Genomic DNA, 19,692 nt, shown 5'->3' on the forward strand with positions numbered 1-19,692 from the left:
TCACATAGAAAATGGTGCCTTAACAGATGTCTGCTCTTTGGATTCATTGTGTATTTGCGGCTGCTTGGTGTCCGTGCACTTAGCAGTGCATCTTCAATGGGAGCAGTCGAGAAGCTGGTTGTGAAGCACTGGCTGTGTTTGCTGCTGTAATGAGCCGGATTGATTTTATCATCTCTCTGCATGCTTTTCTGAAATCCGTATTTGTGTGGCATTTGCGTGTAGATGTTGGGAGGATTTTCTTATATTTGGACTAAAGCTGTTTGATTGCTGTGTGTGATAAGAGCAGCATGTGGAACTGGTAGTACTTGTTATAGGAAAACCAATTGCTTGCAAACAGCATCTGCAAACAGGGAGGAATCAAATGATGTTGTAAGTAATGATGTTTTAAGTATTCTGAAGGCAGAAACCTGTCTGGTACGAGCATTGCCAGAAATGTTTCAAACAATATTTTCATTTTGCTTAAGAAAACCGATGTGGCAGAGTATTAGTTCTAGTTTTCTGCATATGTCCTTTTTTATGCTATCTGAGTACATGCATCATGGTGCAATTAGAGTATTTATTAAAATACTTTGGGGGGGGGGGGGGCTGAGCAAAGAATTGTGTTGCCATTTGATTGACTGGTGACAAGCTGGCCAGATTTTTGTTTCTCCTCACATTATTTGGTTGGGGAGGGGTAAAAATGTAGTTTTCCTCTAAATGTGTCTGAAGTACATAATGGCTGTGAAGTCACCATGACAACACGGGGACCTGGATCAGATTCTCCCTCCGCCCCTTCTGTGTTTTGTTGTTTTCTAAATATTTATTTGTGCATTCTCTGAGATGTGGGAGGGAATATCTTACAGCTCCTGTTGGTTCGGTACTCGATGTTATCCAGCTTTTAGCGTACATTGTGTCTGTAGGGCTTTTCTGCTAAGTGTTGTAATATATACAATGCACAGTGCAGCTCAGATGGAATCTGAACAAGGACAGGAGTTAGGAGGTATAAGAACATGTGTGTTCAGATATGGCTGGAATATATAGCATGAGCTTTTGGGCTGTGAAGGAGAAATCAGATTATGGTCAAGAGACAATTCTTTTCATTGCTGAGTGGTACTGAATGCACCAAGTGCAAGGGAAGTGCTTGGAGGTTTTAGCAAGGTGTGATGCAGGCTGCTCCTCCCCACTCACAGAGACTTGCAAACGACGCACTGTCTGAGGTGAGGTGAAATTTGTCTTCAGTTTCCCTCTCCCCAACCCTAACCCAATTACATTGTAATTTGGGTTAATTGAAGTAAAAATTGCAATTGGTTCTTATGCCTTATCATATGTGAATCTCGAGCTGACATCTTCCCAGAACATATGGACTTAGCTGCTCTTGTGACTGAGTTGTGGGCATGTCTCATTATTAAGTCAGTTGAAAAGCAAATGCAACGTGACTTTTGTCTTTGCTGTGTTACTGCACTTGCCTGACATGGGAAAACGAAGAGCTGGAGGTTTCCCCCTCTGTTCCTATCAACCTAACACTGCTTCACAAGTCATATAAGAGCTTTTTTTTTCTTAAGTACTGGGAGAGTAAGGAATTATCTGGAGCTGAGTAGAATTGTGTCCTTTGACGAATTTCGTGTCTACCTGACATTATTTCCCCTTTTCCTTACTGTTGCTTGATGTTATCATTTCAAGTACAGCAACTGTGCAGAAAATCCAGTTTTTTGGATATACATCTTGAGTATCTGAGCAGAGATTTCATTTGAGTCAGAGGCCCAAAGCAATGAGATAAATCAGTGATGAGAACAACAAGTAAGAGCAAGAATCTGCAGGAGTCAGGTTGTACAGATTTTTGTGGTTTCACATCTTGCTTTCAAGAGCCTTAAAGTGAGGAAGCGTACCTTAAATGCTGGAGGCAATAACTTGAAAGTCATGAATTTGGGAATAACATTGAAAATTAAAAAGAAAAAAAGATGGGATCAGAAATAGATTTCAGCTGCTCCTGTCACTCCCTTTGCTTCTCATCTACTCGGTGTACGTAGCGATACTGGAGTTAAATGTGGTGGTTGTGTCAATTAAATTCTTTGCTGAGTGAACCAGGAGGATAATTGTCTTTCTTCTAAGAATAAATTACTTCCCCTTATTCCCATGGCTTGAGATGGCCTTGATGCTGTAATGAAATCCAAACCCTCTATAGATGTCTGAAGGTCCAATGGGAGTAAGGCAGATTGACATCCCTAGTGGCTTGCAGCATTCTTGGTGTTTAAGGATCCTGGAGATTGAAATGACACTATTTAATCCGTGTAAAGTTGGCAGCTGTACTGTAAGAGCCTCTGGTGCATCAAATCAAGATATATACATAGAGAGAGAGTTTCTGTGTGGAGTAAAGAAATACTTTATTTCAGGCTTCCCAGGTACCGAATGCAATGACATTTTTTGCATTATCTTTTTAGGAACAGCCTGTATTTGCTCTGCCCAAGACCAGCAGAGCTCGCAGTGCAGTCCTTCTGCTTGGTCTTTTCCTTGGTATATGGGGAGTGCTGGTATGTGAACTGCCACGAAGCACTTCGGGCCAGGACCAAAATTCTTTAATTATATTAATTAAATGTTTATTAATTCCCCATGATACAGGGTGTCTGCCTGCTCCCCTACCATCACTGATAAATTCGCTGCCATGGGTGTATTCACAGTTTGCTGCTAAAACTGAATCCTGTTTTTATAGAGTTGTTTTGAGGGAAAAAACCCACAGAGTTTCTGCAGTTGTGTTTTCCAACTGGAAACCCAAACAGAGCATCATCATTTAAGCATGGGATCTGTTGAAGTGTTGTTTCTACTAAAAATGCAGATGTGGCATTAAAAACCCCTTGCCTCCAAAATGATGCATCTGGCGGAAATGCTTCACTGAAACAACTGTGGGTCTCAACCTGTTTGGTGTATCAAAGACGGGTTGGTTTTAATGTGGGTTGCTTTCTTTGAACGACTGACACTTTAGTCTGGGAAGGGAAGAGGATGAATCTGTGTTGATTTGTTTGCAGAGGTGATTTGTGCTGCGACTGGGCTCTGCTGGGATCAGAATGCTGATGTGCTGTGCATTGTGGTGAGGTGGGGAAAGCATAGTGGCTCAGTTCTGCTTTCTGGGGGCTGCGGTCTCATGCTGGCTCCCATCAGTGGGCAGCCTTTTCCCCATGCAATGAATGGGGATCAGGTTTAGTATAAAACTGCATCTCTAGTCCCACTGCCAGCTCCTCTGTGAAGTTCTGCCCTCTAACACAGGTCTTTCGTAGAAGAGTTGGAAAGGACCTCTGGAGATCATGAAGTCCATCCTCCTGCTAAAGTTGGTTCCCTACAGCAGGTTGCACAGGAAAGTGTCCACGTGGGTATTGAGTATCTCCAGAGAAGGAGACTGCACGAACTCTCTGGGCAGCCTGATCCAGTGCTCTGTCACCCTTTCTGCTGTTGAATGTTGAATATAGTTTGTAAAACTGTACTGTTTTGGAATTGTTGGCACAAGAAGCAGAGCGAACAGCAGTTGCCATGAACTAAAATATAGGTTGGTGTGATACATAGGGAAAGAAATGGGGCTCACAGCCTGCCCTTGTGAGATGGTAAGTCTCTCTTATAAAGGAGCAGCGGTATTTGTTCATTTTCAGCAATCTGGATGGAGAGGCTGGAGGTTCATTTCTTATAGGATTGGGCCCTTGAAGAGTTAAATGCACAGAAGTGATAATCAGTGAATATTTAGGTCATGGAGGACCAAGACTGGAGGAAGACCTGACAGTCGGTGGTTTTTACCATGGTAGCGGAGTACTGGGGAATGTCTTCTATCTAATATTCACACCGGATTTTGACTTTCTGATTGTATTTCATGTTCGTGTTTGCTTTGCTACAGGTGAGGTTAGGAATGGGTTCCTACGTGGGCTTTTTGCTGTCATTATTTGGGTCTTCCGTCAGATCCTGCAGGTGGGTTCCTAGCACCTGGGGCAGGTGGGCCAGGGGCACCAAAGCTCTTCTGCTGCTCCAGCAGTGTCTGTGCGTCCGAGAGGGTAAGACTGTTTGGGAAATGCTTGTTTCGTGCCTTTGGTTATTGTGCTAGAATTAGTAAATTGGCATTCAGTGAAAGTAATTCTCAGTAATTAATTTTTTTCTCATCACTGAGCTTCATGTTTATAATTAGTTCTCTTGTCTGCTTCAGGAGATGAGTATCTGTCTGTTGGAATGAGTTCTTTTTTTTTGCTTCGCTTTGTTGAAATTTGCTCAGACTACTCTTATTATCATCGGTGTTCATGGGAAATTAAAAATCACTACAGTGGAGGTGCTACTGAGGAGCTCTCAAGCACCCCTGTGCTTAGGAAGGCAACTGGAAAATACCAAGAAAAGATGGGCAGAGATGCCCATTAACGGTGTGTTTTCTCCTAATGCTTGCTTTTGCTTTCTTTATTTAAAAAACGGACAAACTTTGTGGTTAAAAGATGGGATGTGCTTTATTGTATAAACTGTAACTTGCATGTCTGCCTGCTTTTATAATGATCTCATTTGGTGATGATCTTCTGCATGGTTAGACCAAAGCAGAGGAATCACGATAGATTATATGGTGTCACCTTTGCAATTGAGAAGGACAAAACGTTCACAAGATTCTAGCATAGCTGTATCTCATGTGCTCTTGAAACAAAGAGTTTCTAGAATGTATGGCTTGAAAGGTCTCTCTTTTATATGAAAATAAATCATTTCTACCTATTCGTTTTCGGAGCAGCGGCCTCTTGTGCCTGTTCTGAGCAGTTTTCCAATGAAAATGTTTGATTGACTTTTTCCTGTTATTATTTTGACATGTAGAAATGCAATCTGACAATCTGGAGTCCTGAACTAGTCATTTGAAAGTGCAGTAATCTATGCAGTACATCCAGGTTTCTTCTTGCACTTGCATGCCCAAAGTACAGTAGTTGGGTTGAATGCTTTTCTTTATGTTTGAGGTAGACTGAGCAAAGAGTAAGTAAGAGAATATTTCAAAGTAGGGTAAATCCTGCTTTTCCTTCATCTCTCTCTACATGGAAATGAACTAAGGAGTTCCCAATAGTATGGGAATCTGTGTTGAATTAATGTGATGTGGGTTTATTTCTAAGCCGCTTACTTAACTCCTGGGGGCATGTGCAAGTCTCAGACTGTGCATCTACTGCTAGTTTGAACCTTACCCAGAGAAAAGGAGTGAAAGCTGTGGTTAGAAGCAGTGTTATACGCTGTGTAGTTTGGGTCAAAATACTCTCACATCATGCTGTGCAAATGAAGAATATCCTGAATGCAGTGGCTGGTCCACATTGCTGCCATCTCTTGCAGGCGCCTGTGGAGCATTCAGGTCACTCAGCTGAGGGAAGCAGGGGGAGGAAAGGTGAGGAGCAAGTACACAAGTTGAACATGTCACTGGTTTATCAACATGGCATCAGTGGCTTCAGTGGTGAGGCAGAAAGACATTAAATCTGGTGGGAAAATGACTTGAAAGGTACAGACAGATCCACGGCGACATGTAAAGTAGCTCCAAATGATCCTGTATAGCTGATGAAAAAATAGAAGGTTGGTCATGTGAAATACAGCAGGTATAATAACCCCTAATGTACAGGAAATTTGCTTTCAACAAAAGGAGTAGCTGAATACCTGCAGAAATTGAAATGTCTTTCCATTGCCAGAGCCAGTGAAGGGAACCTAAAGAAAGGCTCATCTGCCTTAAGGATACTCCTATTTTTTTTTCCATCTATGTTAATTGATCTTAAAAACAAGCCGAAACAGTAAGTTCTTTTCTTCCTACAATAACTTCTGTTGTCCCATGTCTTTTGGCTACAGCAGTTTATTGTCCTGGAAAGGTGTTTGTGCTTTGTGTTCTGGGTGTGATTGGCTGGAGATTTGCTTTCCAGTCTGTGCTTGCTGGGAAGTTAAACACTGGATTCATCGTTTGGGAGAACTCAGAGGGAAAGCAGAAAAGCGCATTGAGTCTGGGATGAAGTTCTGGGATCTGGAGGGTGAGTTCTGCTGCTGGCTGTGAGGATGCAGAGCACTTGGCGGCCATCAGAAGTTATTACGGGGCTGCTGGCTGCAATCTGCATGGTAGTAACCCAAAATGAGTCCTGCACTGCCAGATCTACTGAGCTTCTGGGCAACGTTTTGACTGGGGAAGTCAAAAGGCAGGAGGAATTCAGGTGCATCTTTTGGAGGGATGAGTTAAAAATAACTTGCCATCAGTTTGCTTGTAATAATAACAATGAGAATTAGATTGATATGCATGGACTAACGATAGCCACCTAAGGGTACCAGATTTCACACTTTCATTAATCCACCTTTCTCCATAATGAGTTTTCTATTTAACTGCTTACTGTTTCTCAGCATAGTGATGCATTATGTAGGCAGTTGGGTTTTGCAGATCAGTACTTTTGTTTCTTGTAATGGTAAAATATTGCTTTCCTGTTTATCCTTCACTGGTCATACTGCTATGAACGTTTTCTTTGGTGGTGTGGATTACATTCCTTTCAAACTTGGTAATTGCATCATCTTCAGCGTGCAGTAAAATTTAAGCCATTGTGCACCCACGGAGTGAGGACTGTCTGCTGATGAATAGCTGCATTCTCTGATACTCAAACTCGCTCCAATTCATCTGTGAAGAATTGGATTTAGGGTGTTAATTATCCAGACAAATCAGCAATTGATATAAAGCATTGTCGAGGACAAAGCAAAGAATAAATAGCTTCTGCAAAATATGGCATTGTGAAAGGGTACTGATAGTGGCTGCTATAATTTGTCTGCGTACCTCTGAAAGCATTGTGCAGAAACATGAGCCAAGCTTTTTGAGATAATTATCCACAATGAATACTAACCTATTTCTTCCTCTGTATTAAAAGACAAAAGCAAATTTGGTAAAAATAAACAACAGGCAGCTAATTAAAACCTGGTGATCCTACTCAGAAGTTTCTCCGACTTCTGTATTCACATTCAGGGCTTCATGCTATGGAAGAAGTGTTTGCAAGGTGAGGATTCAGTGCTGAGAAATGCATTAAATAAACTGGGTGTCGGAGGAAGTTTAGGAGTCAGCATGGCGGGATGCTGTGTGTGTCAGCAGCAGTGAATCCAGCTCGCATGTCTTCTTTGGGGCGGCATTTGTGAGAAATACATAAAATAGATTTTTTCACCTTACACTGCCTTGGTGCATGGATTTGTAGATCATAGAATCATAGAGTGGTTTGGGTTGGAAGGCACCTTTAAGATCATCTCGTTCCCCTCTGCTATAGGCAGAGACACCTCCCACGAGACTGGGTTGCTTAAAGCTGCTTCCAGCCTGGATAATGAATGTGTTCTTGTTTGAGGCTTATTTCCTTGCGTAATAATAAGCTGGAAAGTTTCTTCATTAAAGAAATGCATGTGAATGGTTATCTGTCATATTCAAGATCTTTTGGTTGTAGATGAGTGCTGCGTATGAGAGTCTCGTTTTCAGTTGGTGAGACTTGTCTCTGTTCAGTTCATAGAAAGTACTTCCATTTTTATTAGAAAACAGAACACCTGAAAAATCTCTAGGAATGAGTTTCCTTTCCAACTTTAAGCTCTGAGCTAAGCAAGAAAATGGAATTAATGCTGTTTCTGCAGTGCAAAGGGTGGCGTTCTCTGCTATCAGACCTTGGATTTCTTCTAGATAGCCTGAAAATGGCAGTTGAAGTAGTAAGGGACTGGCTTTTGGCACAATCCTATTTGTCAGACCTTTTTCCTGCCTTTTTAATTAATTTTACATGAATTAGGAACATGCTTGAGCAAAACAGGAGTCCAAGAATGCAACTGTTGGCAATCACAGCAGAAAAGTAAAGCACTGCCGATCTGTTTAGCTCAGCAGTGGTTAATGTGTGAGCTGCTCGCCTGCCCCAGTTTTGAAATAAAATGTGTCAGATTGAGGTTGTTTCTTCTCCATGATGACACAGGCAGTGAGAGCAGGTTTGCTTAGGAGGCAGCGCACTGTCAGGCTGCAGTAACAGGGGGGGGTTCTGCTTGGAGGGAGTTTTTGAGTGAACCTGTATTCTGGTGCTGTGCCTTCTGGAGCTGTTATTGCTGGTACCTATCATATGGTGCCAGCTCAGGTGGTGTATAGGTTTGGACCTAATGAAAATGGAAGGAAAAAGTGATTTGACTGCTCAGTAGATGGTTCCACATTGGGCTGACAGTCTGCATCTCTCTGAAATAGTGCAAGGAGCCACCCATACACAAATTAAAATGTTCATTTCTACAGCCATAATGCAGAGGAAAATGAAAGTCGTCAATAAAGGTTTAGCAGGAGTGGGGTATTTCATGCTGTTGATTGTTCTTACCTGCTTCTTTCACACTGCTAGTCACAGATTGACCTTCCTTCACAGTCCTCTCCATCTGATAGCCTTTATCATGTGCAAGCACCACTACTTAGTGTTGTGGCTGTCACTGCAGTGCATGAGTGTTTCCAGTTCATCACTGCTAATTGCAGGGTGAGCTCCCAGATTTGTGATCTCCCTTCCCCAAACAAGGGGAGAAAGTGGGCACTGGGGCTGGTGCTGGTCGTACAGCTTTGCTCTGTCCTCGTAAGTTCTCATTCCCAAGGGCAGGGCTTCTGGCCTTTTGTCTGTCTGTAAAATGTCAGTGCTGTAGTGTAAATAATAAAGGTAATGATGGTCTCACAAGGCACTGTGTCTCCCTGGGGAGGACAGAGGCTCCTGCCCCCACCATTCCCAGTCCCCCATGTCCAGATGGCGATGCTTTAATGGACTTGTTTGCATCCTCTTTAAACACCACAGCCATTTAATTTGGCAGCCGTGTTACTTCATATTCAGTCGTTGTGAATCTTGCAGTCTTCCTTTCAGGTAGCTTATTCTTTAAAATATGTCAAAATGGTATCATTTCCAAATGCCAAAACTAAGGAATTCTAATTTAACATTATAATTGGGGTTTTCAACAGATCACCTGAATAAATTGAGATTTTTTGCCTTTACACGTATTTCCAATATTGAGTTTAAGTGTTATTTAATGTTTCTATATGACATTTAAAGAATTCTAAGGTTACAAAACATATATCGACATTTAAGGGCAGCCACATTTCTCTTTAATCAAATCCATCTCCTTCCTTTAGGAGATGGTAGAGGAATTCAGTAGTTCTCTGTTGTACATCCTGTGCTCTGTGCCTTCCTCTAAGTATTAACCTGGTGTGTTTATTCTCATCACACTTTAATAACAGTATTATTTTCCCATTTTATACTCGGAAACTAAGATGTACAAAAAAAGATTAACTCCAGAGATTAAATTAGTCCTGGGATACGTGCGTTGGCATGGGGTGTGTTGACCTGGGGAGGTTAAAGCCATGATGGATGAAGCCCACATTAGGTGGTGATCACAGGGCAGTAAGTGCTCAGGAAGGTGAAAAGCACTGTAGGCTGGGAGCCCTCCTTGGGTTGGGTTCTTGTGTTGGGCAGCTGGCTGTAGTTCCCACTGGGCTGATGCCTTGGGGTTACAGCATGTCTTGATGTCTGCTCATAGGGGTACAAGAGCCTGAGCTTGAAGCCTGTGGCTGTCATCTTCCTTTTGGGTTTCTCAAAAGAGAGCTGTCACTCCCTACTGAGGGAGCTGGAAGATAATGCACACTTTGCATATATTTATGAATGCCCGATTTGGATATAGGGAGGGTGAAGCCTGAGCTCTGAGCTTCTCCTAATTAGCCCCAATGACTTTATGAGCAGAATAACATCTCTTTTAATTGTTGCTCTTTGAAGGGCTTCTGAAGTCTCAAGTTTGCTGACACTGAGCAATGCGCTGCTAAGGAAGCATAAAGCATATTGGCAGATTTCAAGGTGTATGTGTCACTGTTGGCTGCTTGATGCTAACTCAGTTGCTTGCTTTGGGAATAAAGTTATCGTTCCAAAAGGCGACTTATTCAAAGGTGTTTTTCTGTGTGCTATTTGCAGCAGTTTATGCTACCTGGAGCCAATAGATGATAATAAATCCAAAGAAAAATGATAGCAATGACAGGACACATTTATCCATGACGCATTCTAAAGAACTGATAAAACTGTGACAATATAAATTAGTTAGTCAAGTGAAGTAAGAGATCAGAATTATAAATTCATTACAAGTCATTCAGTGTCTGAAATAATCTTTTAATAACCTTTTTTTCTCTCTTTTTTCTTCTGCTTTTAGATCTCTTTGTGTATCTCTTAACGGCTTCTGTGTTTCAACAATCACCCTTATTCTTAAATCCCTCTGTTGTTTCCAGTTGTCCTCTCTCCCCTTATCACTCAGCTTTGCCAGCAAGCATACATTGTACACATTCAGTATTCTCCATCAGTAAAAGGACAATAGGAAATAACAAGGCAGAACTTCCCTGAAAACCACTCATTATTGAAACAATTACTGCCATACATTAAATGCTATTTTATGAAGTAAAATTTTATATACAGTTATTCAGATATATCCCGAGCAAGTAACATGGTTTATAATTATCCTTATCATCCATATATTTCTCTTTGAAAATGCCAGTTGCCAGTTGCATTTCATGTAATGACAGACCAGACTCTTTCTTAGTTTATTTCAGGACTGAAGATTATCAGTGAGCAAGAGAAAATGTAAATTGTTTCCATGGTATTAATTTGAATACACAGTTTGTGCTAATGATCTGATTCAGAAATTGTAGTGTGTGTGTGTGTGTATGTATATATATATATATATATAATATATATAATCATCTTGAGTTTCATTTTTTTCCCCTAGATTTGTTTAAACTGTCAGAGTTGTAATCCAGTTTTGAGATCATGCATGGTATGTTCCTCTCTTGAGGACAAAGATGTAGCTGTAAGTCACAAGGATTTTAGTGCTTGTGATTTACAGTTGACATCTCAGATAATCAGCTGGGTGCTTGCAGAATGTTCTTACAGCCTGTCAGTAGCTACTGATTTGATGAAAATGTGCTAATAAATAACAGAATAGAAATGGTTACTGCAGATACAGTAAATTAGCTAGAGTTTTGTTGGGGAAACCAACAATAGATCTTTTTACTGTAGCTTTTTCTTGTTACAGGACTTTGAGTTGGTGCTACTTTCTTTGGTGCTTGCCAGGGTGAAGTAAATATAAAGGAAGCTTTATCCTATCCTGTCTGCTTTGGGATCCAAAATACTGGAATCAGTTCAGTGGTTTTTAGTCTCTTCCAGTTTACTTATCCCTGTGTTGTTTATGAGGAGCACCTTTAACCTTTCTGGGTTCTTTTTCCTGCTATTGCTTGAGCCCTTAGAGACAGCGGATCACAGTCTATAAAGGCACTTATCTAGGCCAAGATTGTGTTAGTGCAAGCAAAATGACACTCGGTTCTCAGTTCTTCCATCTGGAAAATACAGAATATGCTCGTGTATCTCCTTGGAAATGGAAGCAATGCTGAATTGACATCAGGAATGCCCAGCATTGCTTCAGCTCAGTGGGATTAGCCTTGTTGTGGGAAATGGTGCTTTATCTCAGCCACTTCCATTGTGTGCTTTGAAGGTTTTTTTATAGTACCTGGTTGCGATATGTGTGTCCAGTGTTTTTTGTCTTACTTTCTGTGTCACTGGGTAGGAACTGGGAACCATCAGACTCTTCTTTACAAGGCAACAGTGAGCAGGCAGGCCTGGGGTGGGCACAGCGCATGGGCCAGCTTTGCTCCTGGAGGTTTGGCTGACAGCCCATGTAGGTGCAGCTACAGGACTTCATGGTCAGACCTCTCCGAGGCCTGTGCAGAGAGGAGCTTAAGGTCAGGCTGGATGGGGCCCTGGGCAGCCTGACCTGGTGGGTTACAGCCCTACCTGTGGCAGGGGTTAGAACTGAATGAACTTTAAGGTCCTTTCCAACTCAAGCCATTCTGTGAAGCCTCTGTTGTGTTGGCTGTACTGCTTCTGAAGGAACTGATGGTCAGATATACATGTACTCCAACTGTACTTGTGACTGCAAATCTCTTATTTCTTACTGAATTGCAAAGGGAGAAGACAACCTAAGCATCTCAACCTTTATATTTCTGGTGGCCTGGCGTGGCTGCTTTGTTTGAGTTACCTCAAGACTCCATGACCCTGCTGTTCTTTTAGAAGGCAGGACACTTCCAGTAGGGTGTTACCAAGCAGCAGTCAGAGCTGGAATATGTTTGTTAATGATTGTCGGGAGCTACTGGAAGTTCATTACTGCAGATATTTTGCGGTAAGCAGCTCTGCTACCAAAATAGCATATCGGCTTAAAAATACTCACTACAGTTTTCAGTAATGAATTCGATTTTGCTTAAATGCTGCAGTATGAATTGACAGCACCTTATGGTAATAGAGAACAGCTAGCCCCTCCCAGAGAAGCTCAGTTCCTTAAGAAAAAGCTCCTTTTCTACCTGGTTTTATTTAGGATCTAAATAGCCTTTTAAATGAGCAAAAGATAATTGTCAGTTTACTGAAACCAATAAAATATTTCAAGATTAAAAAGAAAAAAAGGACAGTTAATTGGGACACTGTTGGAGATGCATTATATTGTCATTAAATCTTAAGTGAAGGATAATCTCTCCTTATTGGCTAACAGAGAGTTTACCCACTGTAAAGTGTGCCATTAAGAAGATTCACAAGCACGTCAGCAGAGCAGTGTGAAAGTCTTGCATGTTGCTTTTGTCATTAGCAAAAAATGTGAGAAGCTTCTAGTAAGAGAAGAAATAGATTAAGCCTTATTTTTTCCTGTGACACAGTTTGAAAAGAAGGCTGGGGTCTCAGTGATGGCTCTTAGCACCTGGCTGTGTCCTGGCTTTTGTGTTAGCCCTGTAAATCACTGGAGGGTTGGCAGTGTAAGTCTTTTCCCTCTGTTTCTCCTCCCCACCATATAAATAACTCTGCAAAAGGCAGATCTGCCATCTTTCTCTTTGTTCTAGGGAAAGAATCCCCAAGACAGTAAATCACTCAGATGCAGGTAATCTGAGAGGAACAAATTGGAGCGGCTTTGGCTGGGGTCATTTGTTTGTGTCTAACCTGTGTAAAATCTCTTTGGATTTTTACAGTAATGGTTTGTTCTGGTGCTGTGATTCCTGTGTTAAAGCACTACAGATGTGAACTCCCGGGAGTGTTATTAACTTGAAATACACTCTTTGATTTGCATAATCAGTGTAATTGTAAATCAGGGCTCTTTCATCATAATGAAAAACTTGTTACCTGTCGAGGGAAAAAGAAAAAAGAGTTGCATTGAATAACTGGTGTTCTGACTTTCCTCTGTGGGGGGCTCAATGTGGTCTTTGGGGTCAGTGAGGGCTTAGGGACGGATGCAGTGGCAGCTTTCATTTGGAAGATCTGTGGCAAAAATGAGTTTGCAGTTGCATCCTGTGCTGTGTCCTTGGGGAGCTCATAACCAGCAAAGGGGATGAGAAGCCTGTTTGGGACTGCAAGGGGAAGGGACAGGGAATTAAATCTGAAACCTGGGACAGAAGTCAGAAGAGTTGCTCTGTGCTTCAGGAGGCAGGAATAAAGTAAGACTGTCGTGCACTGAAGAGATGAGCCTGGCTGCCCCTCTCTCCCTGCCTACCTTTCTGTTGCAGAAGATGTCTTGCCTTCCCTGCAGGCTGGTTGACATCCTGACACGTGCTGCTGCTGGTGGGGCTTTTGTCCCTTGTAGTGTCACTCCAGCTGACATCTGCCCCAGGCTGCTCCCCCTTTACTTTGTCACTCTTTTACCTGCTTTCTTTGCTAGATACAAGAATCTCTTTTTTTTCCCCGTTCTTTTTCTATCTTTGATCTTGGTGACACAAAAAGTTACTGTGCCTATTATTTTAGCCTAGAGTAATTCAATTATGCCATTCAAGGGGAAAAGCCAGGCAAGTGCTTTCTCGGGAAGAATGAGTTTGTCTTAGCCTGTCCTTTTTACTTTGATTAATTGCAAAAGTTCATAGCACTGCCTTCCAGTCACGGAGATGTGGGTTCAGTATCCTGCAGTGTTACTTTCTGTAAGGAAAGCAAGTTAAGTGTAAATTTAGCCAAACTGTGGCCAGTCTCAAAAATTGACTGGTCTCTGAGTAATCACCAGCACTTGAATGAAAAATCAAGTGTGTTTTAAGTTGAAAAGCTGCTTCCTGTACCCCATGAAGGATTTTCAGTTAAGCCTTTACCAAAGTTGGAGCAGGTTGGCCAGCAGCTTGTGACCTGGCTGCAGCTCCCTGCCTACCCACAGTGTGACCATGCTCAGGCCTGGCTGCTTGTGCCACTGAGAGCCTCAGACAGCACAGGTAAGTGAGTTCTGACTGCACTACCACATCCTGTTTCGTACAGGAAATTCAACTATTTTGGTGTTTGGGCTGAACATGCCTATTGTTAGTTCTGGTAGGGGAATGTATTCTCTAATGCTTTGCTTCAGTTTCGTTCTTACTTTCCTTTAAAGTGAGCCTAGTTTTATTTTGTTTCAGGCTGTTCTCAGTATGGCTTTTCTGGTCACTACTTCCATTCCTTGTCCTGGGAAGTTTAAAGTGTCTCTGTCTGCTGTGAGCTGATTTGAAGCTGAATTACACCCAGCAGACCTTACTGATCTACTGTGGGGTGAATATGAAACATCCAGTAGTCTTTTAGGAGTCGTTACTTCAAGCTGGCTGGGATGGGATGATGGCCACTTGTATTCAGAGCAAAATCCTGCAGCTGGGTGCCTCTTTGGTTTGGTGAGCTGTGCTCTCACTTTCCCCAGCACAGGGCTGCATGCAGCGTTGTTCTAGCAGCTGGATTTCTGAGGTGTGCTCATGCTTCTGCCTTTGCTTTGTGGCGTAAGGAGTGTGAAGCTCTCAGTAGGAATGTTTTAGATGCATATTTAAAGCAGGGCAGTTGAAGAGAATTAGATGCAAAACTCCTCATTTCTGTCACTTGGAGATTTTCACTCCACCTATGCACATCTATAATTTATAAAATATACGCATAAATGTAGAGCAAACATTTAGTTTAGGAATGTTAGGAATTTATAGTTGGTACCTGAGGGGTTTGCCAGCTCACCCTGTCTGTGTGGGTGAAGGCTGGGGGAGGCCAGGACCCCCAGGGACAGCAGTGCTGCTCGTCCTGCAGCCACAGGTTTGGGGTGACCTTGCCAATGAGCAGAATGCTGTCCTACACATGTGGGAGATCACACCGCTGGGTTTTTAACAGTACTGAAAAGCACTTGTAAGAATTGAGAAGCACTGGAAAAGGTTATAAATCATCACTGAAGTCTCATCCCCTTCTGAAGACAATAATGAACTATTCAGTGGTCAGGCAAGTATTGTTAATTGCAGTGAAAGCAATGCACCTACCTCTGTTTGCCGATCTTCAGGACTAGTGCGTGTTGTACCTCTGTGTAGTGAGTTCATTTTTAGGACCTGCACTCCCACAGCAGTTGGCTTTTGGAAGCGGTTCAGGGAAGAACAACTCAGAGCTAAAAACTGATTTCTCAATAACACGTCTGTTCTGATTCAGATGATGAAAGGCCAGGGGCATAAAGCATGTACTGCTGCCAGTGAAGCATAGCCCTGAGTTATTTGGGTTAGCATGCAGTAATTTGCTTTAAAACTAGCTGATGATGTTAAAGGTGGGAGATCTTCATGCAGATTTATGTAAAACACTGTGACAGCGATGTTCAGTGGTAACCCTCAGGATGTTATTGAGATGTCTGTTAAAGGAAGTGTCCTCACCTAAGGCATTTAAACGAAGTCAGAAGAGGGCAAAAGTACGATGAACCCGAGAGCAGAATGCTGTAGGTGCAGGTTTGGGGGCTGTTGGGCCTTCCTGTGCTTTATATGCACAAATCTGTTTGTTTTAGCTGTTCGGATGAAAGTCTTTTCTCTTCTGGGTAAGTTTCTGTGTGGTTGGAAGTTAAACTCAATCTGTGTAATTTCTCACAGCCCTCCTCAGACACTCACTAGTTTGCTGTGGTTTACAAACTTTGTATTTTTCTCGTAAGGACACAGACCATCATTTCCCAGGAGAGTTGTGAGAGCCGTAACCAGAAATGGGAGAGAAGGAGGGCTGGATGTTTTCAGGACATCTTTTAGCCAGCTCAGTCCCTGCTGAGTTACACTGACTGTCATTTATGTGGGTTGTTTCACGGCAAACTTTAATGCTGTTACTTTCAGGGGCTGCACAGTCCCCCCAAGCCAACCCTTAGGGAAGGTTGTGTGTGACTGCACTTGGGGCAGTGCCCCTGTGCCACTCATCTACCACAGAAGCAGTCTTAAGAGTTTCAGAGCAGAGCACTGGGAGCTTTTGGTTCCTGTGACATGCCACTGCCATTCTCACATTAGTATCAAACTATATCTAAACAGCTTTTAAAGATGCGTGGCTTTATCTTTTTTTCTGCTTTAGAAAGATTCGGGATTCTAAATCATCTACATCCTGGGTGTTGTGTTTCAGAAACATAAAGCTAAGTGCCTATTTCTGCGGATTGCAGCAATCTCCTTTAACTTCTGCTTAGTAAAGCGCCTCAGCTCATACTTGCCACGTTTGTATACTTTGAGTCACCTAACCACACTGATCATAGGAAGTGGGATGGGGGAGGCCAGTTCCTGTGAGCATGGCATTTTAAACCATGAAACAAGAGCTGCAGCAGGAACCGCTCTGCCTTCTTCTGGCTGTGTTATAGTCTGAGCAAAGGATTAAAATGTGTGTGTCCCTGCTGGAATACAAGTAAGTGATATATATCTCTACTGATACAAAATTGCTTGCTTTCAGATATAATGTTTTCTTGATTGTTTCTGTAAGCTTGTGGTGATAGCTTTGCTGTCACTCTTCTTACTGAGGCTGACTTTTTGGAACGCCAGAAGAATAGATGTCATGTGCAATAACCATTGTTAATGTCATTGAGCTTGATAGAAGGGCACCCCCATTGAATGCTGCCTTTTCTGCAGCTCTGCACGTTGTGTCTGTGAGCGGTGCTGGTGGCACCTGCAGCTCTGTGGGGTTGGGAGGCAGGGACACATGGGGACAGGACACAGTGCAGGCTGACCTGGGTGGGGAGCCATGCGTGAGGTTCTGTCAGTGCTTCATCTCTGCCCTGGGCAGGAGGAAGAGGTGGGTTTTTAGTGGATTTGAGGGAAGGGCTGGAGTTAATTAAGTGGTGTGAAAGGAGAAAGAAGGATATGCCAGATGGCAGCATGGGGACAGGCCATTGCTGCCCCCAGCTCAGCATGGGGGTCAGGAGGAAGGGCAGTGTGAAATTGGAGATGGGGGGAAAGCTGTTGGCTGCAGGGCCCTGGAGCCCTCTGAGGGTGGTGCTGGGTGTTCTGTAACTGACTGCAACAAGCAGGGTAGTGTCATGCCACTGCTAGAGGTGATGCCTTTCTTTTGATTTGCAAGACAAATTTAATTGCAGCTCATTGCACTTAAGGCACACAAAACTGGGTTTTCCATCCAGCGTGGTGAATGCTTTCGTTTCTCTAAGAACGTCCTTAAACAACTGTGTCTGTAGCACTGCCTGAGTGTGAAGGGCAGAGTATTAAACCACTCGACAGATTCCTGCTGACGCAGGGAAGACATAATCAGCACCTTCTAATTTGTGACAGGGCTCCTCTTAGCACAGTCTGCTCATTCACAGCATACATTAGCTCTGCCCTTGCAGCCCCTTGCTTTCTAGCAGTAGGTTTCTGCCTTAAGGACAACATGAACCTCTCCTCCTTGAAAGGCTTTTGCTAAAGAGGAGGGAACAAAGAGAGAACTTCACTTATCAGAGGCAGCGTCAGGGAATGTATAAGTGGATGTTTCAGTTGAAAATAGAGATGTTGGAACTGGGAATAATGAAAACCTTTTAGGGGAGGCTATAGGTCATTGTGTATGCTCAGTTTGTAGCCAGGAGGTGGGAAGAGCTACGTTCCCATTGCAATACCTAATGAAAATAGCTCTGGTTGTTAATACTGGAGAGTTGCTGTTAAACCTGCTTGGTTCTGGGCACAGACTGGTTGTCTGCAGAAGCATCTTGTGCCATTACCTACATTCTGGTTTGTTTGAGTTTTTTTCCCACAGTGTTTGGTCAGACTGTTGCTGGTTGCTGACCCACTTGATGCACGCTTTGCAAAACAGCATCAGAAGTGGAGTCACCACGACCAGATGCATCTGTTCTATAACAGCTCATTTCCATCTGGAGTAGTTTCCTTTTTATATGCTTGAAGAAAGAGTAGAGAATTATAATGTCTTCCTGTGCTCTTAGAGTTGGACCCGGTGGATCGTGTTACACTGAGTTGCCTTTTGGAGCTGTTGACTTCAATGACAGCCTAACTCAGCAAAATATTAGGAAACTGGAGGCTGTGGGAGCCTGAGGAACTTGTGGGCGACAGCAGTGGAAGCACTGTCAGCAGCACTGGGAATGGCACCGCGCTGGCTGCTGGGATCCCTTCGTGTCCAGGAAATGGTCTGAGGAGCAGAGGCAGCCTCATACAGTGTGATGAGGATGGTGTTCCCTCTGGGTCCCAGTGCTGGGCTGGTTTGGGCATGGCAGGAGGCTGAAGGGCTTTATATAGAATCACAGAATAATTAAGGTTGGAAAAGACCATTAAGATCATCTGATCCAACCATCAATCCGTCACCAACATGCCCAGTAAATCAAATCATCAAGTGCAACATCTGCATAGTTCTTGTCTGTTCTGTTTGGCCGCACTAAGATAGCCCACCCAGCAGATCGTGCCGGTGCCCAGAGCACGTGAGTGAGCCTGTCCATGGAGGCATGGGTCTCACAGTATGCACTGCATGTTCAGCATTGCCACGCTGCCACAAGAAGGGGAAAAGAACAAAAAATGCAATATCATGCAATGAAATACAGTCATATTCATCTTTATGGATGTCTGGAAAAATCCTCTGATGATATTAATTCTCCGAAAAAGCGAGCTTTTAAAGTAGGTGTTGTTTACCGTTGCCTTCCTAGTGTGCTTAGTCTGTAGAGCGCTCTTCTACAAGCCCAGCATTTTTTATCCCTTCTAACCCTTGGTCATTCTCTGTGGCTTTACTGGCAGAGCTGGAGGTGGGCTGACATGGTGAGGTGCAGCAGTGTCCAGCTGGGCACTGCCCAAGTCTTCCTCCTGCAGGGTCTATGGTAAAGGTGCATCTTCTCGCTCCATGTCCCTTCCTAGGAGCACCCTGGCACGCTCCTCTAGATGTGGGTTGTACTTTTGGAGAATTCCATGGGAAATAATCCAGTAAATCTTGTTTTCACAGATCATTTTATAGTGCTTGAAAAAAATACGTGAAGAAAGTGGATTTTTGTCTTGTGCGCAAAAAGCGGTTCCTTAGGGGCCACATCAGAGATGAAAAGAGGGAACCATCTTGGCTTAGATTAAATAAAAAAGAATGAAAGCCACTTTTGTGGTTTCATCCATGCGTATTTTTCTTGATTTAGGGCCAGCACTACATTTCGTGTTTTAGGTGCTTGTGGCTTTCCAAGTTTCTCTTCTTTTTCAGTTATCAATTTTATTCTCTGCTTTACTCCCACACTTTACTCTTTGTTTGTGTCATCAATATGTGCATAGGTTAAGTTCAGACAGTAGGTGAACAGCAGCAGCATATGTACCATATATATGGTACAAAAATACTGTATTTTTGGAAGATGCTGTATTTCTTCTAAATGGTTGTTTTTAATGGGAAGTAGTAAGGCCTTGCAATGTATTTGCTCTGGAAATGCCTCTGAACACAAGTCCTGGAGCAAGTGAAGCCAAGTTCAGAGCTTTCTTTGGGCAGGATGAAGGCGTTTGCTTTCATCTGGTGACTTTGTGCCATGATTGTT

At 42.9% G+C, this 19,692-nt stretch overlaps 1 protein-coding gene across 10 annotated transcripts in view; it reads left to right on the top strand.

Moving 5' to 3' along the window:
- FGD3 (FYVE, RhoGEF and PH domain containing 3) overlaps positions 1–19,692 on the top strand; it is a 92,319-nt gene that overhangs the window by 33,619 nt on the left and 39,008 nt on the right. The window contains exon 1 of one of the 10 annotated variants that reach the window (XM_085516491.1): positions 123–369. The exons of 7 other annotated variants lie outside the window; for them this stretch is intronic. The gene's annotated coding sequence lies outside the window, so the exon portion shown is untranslated. Of the gene's footprint in view, positions 1–122; positions 370–13,878; positions 14,201–16,474; positions 16,611–19,692 lie in introns of those variants that run through there. 2 more of the 10 variants (XM_085516489.1, XM_015874821.3) reach the window with 2 other exon arrangements.

This window comes from Coturnix japonica, chromosome 15 (genome assembly GCF_054131305.1).
Source record: "Coturnix japonica strain WE chromosome 15, WE-NBRP24, whole genome shotgun sequence".
In the NCBI taxonomy this organism is placed as follows: Eukaryota; Metazoa; Chordata; class Aves; order Galliformes; family Phasianidae; genus Coturnix; species Coturnix japonica.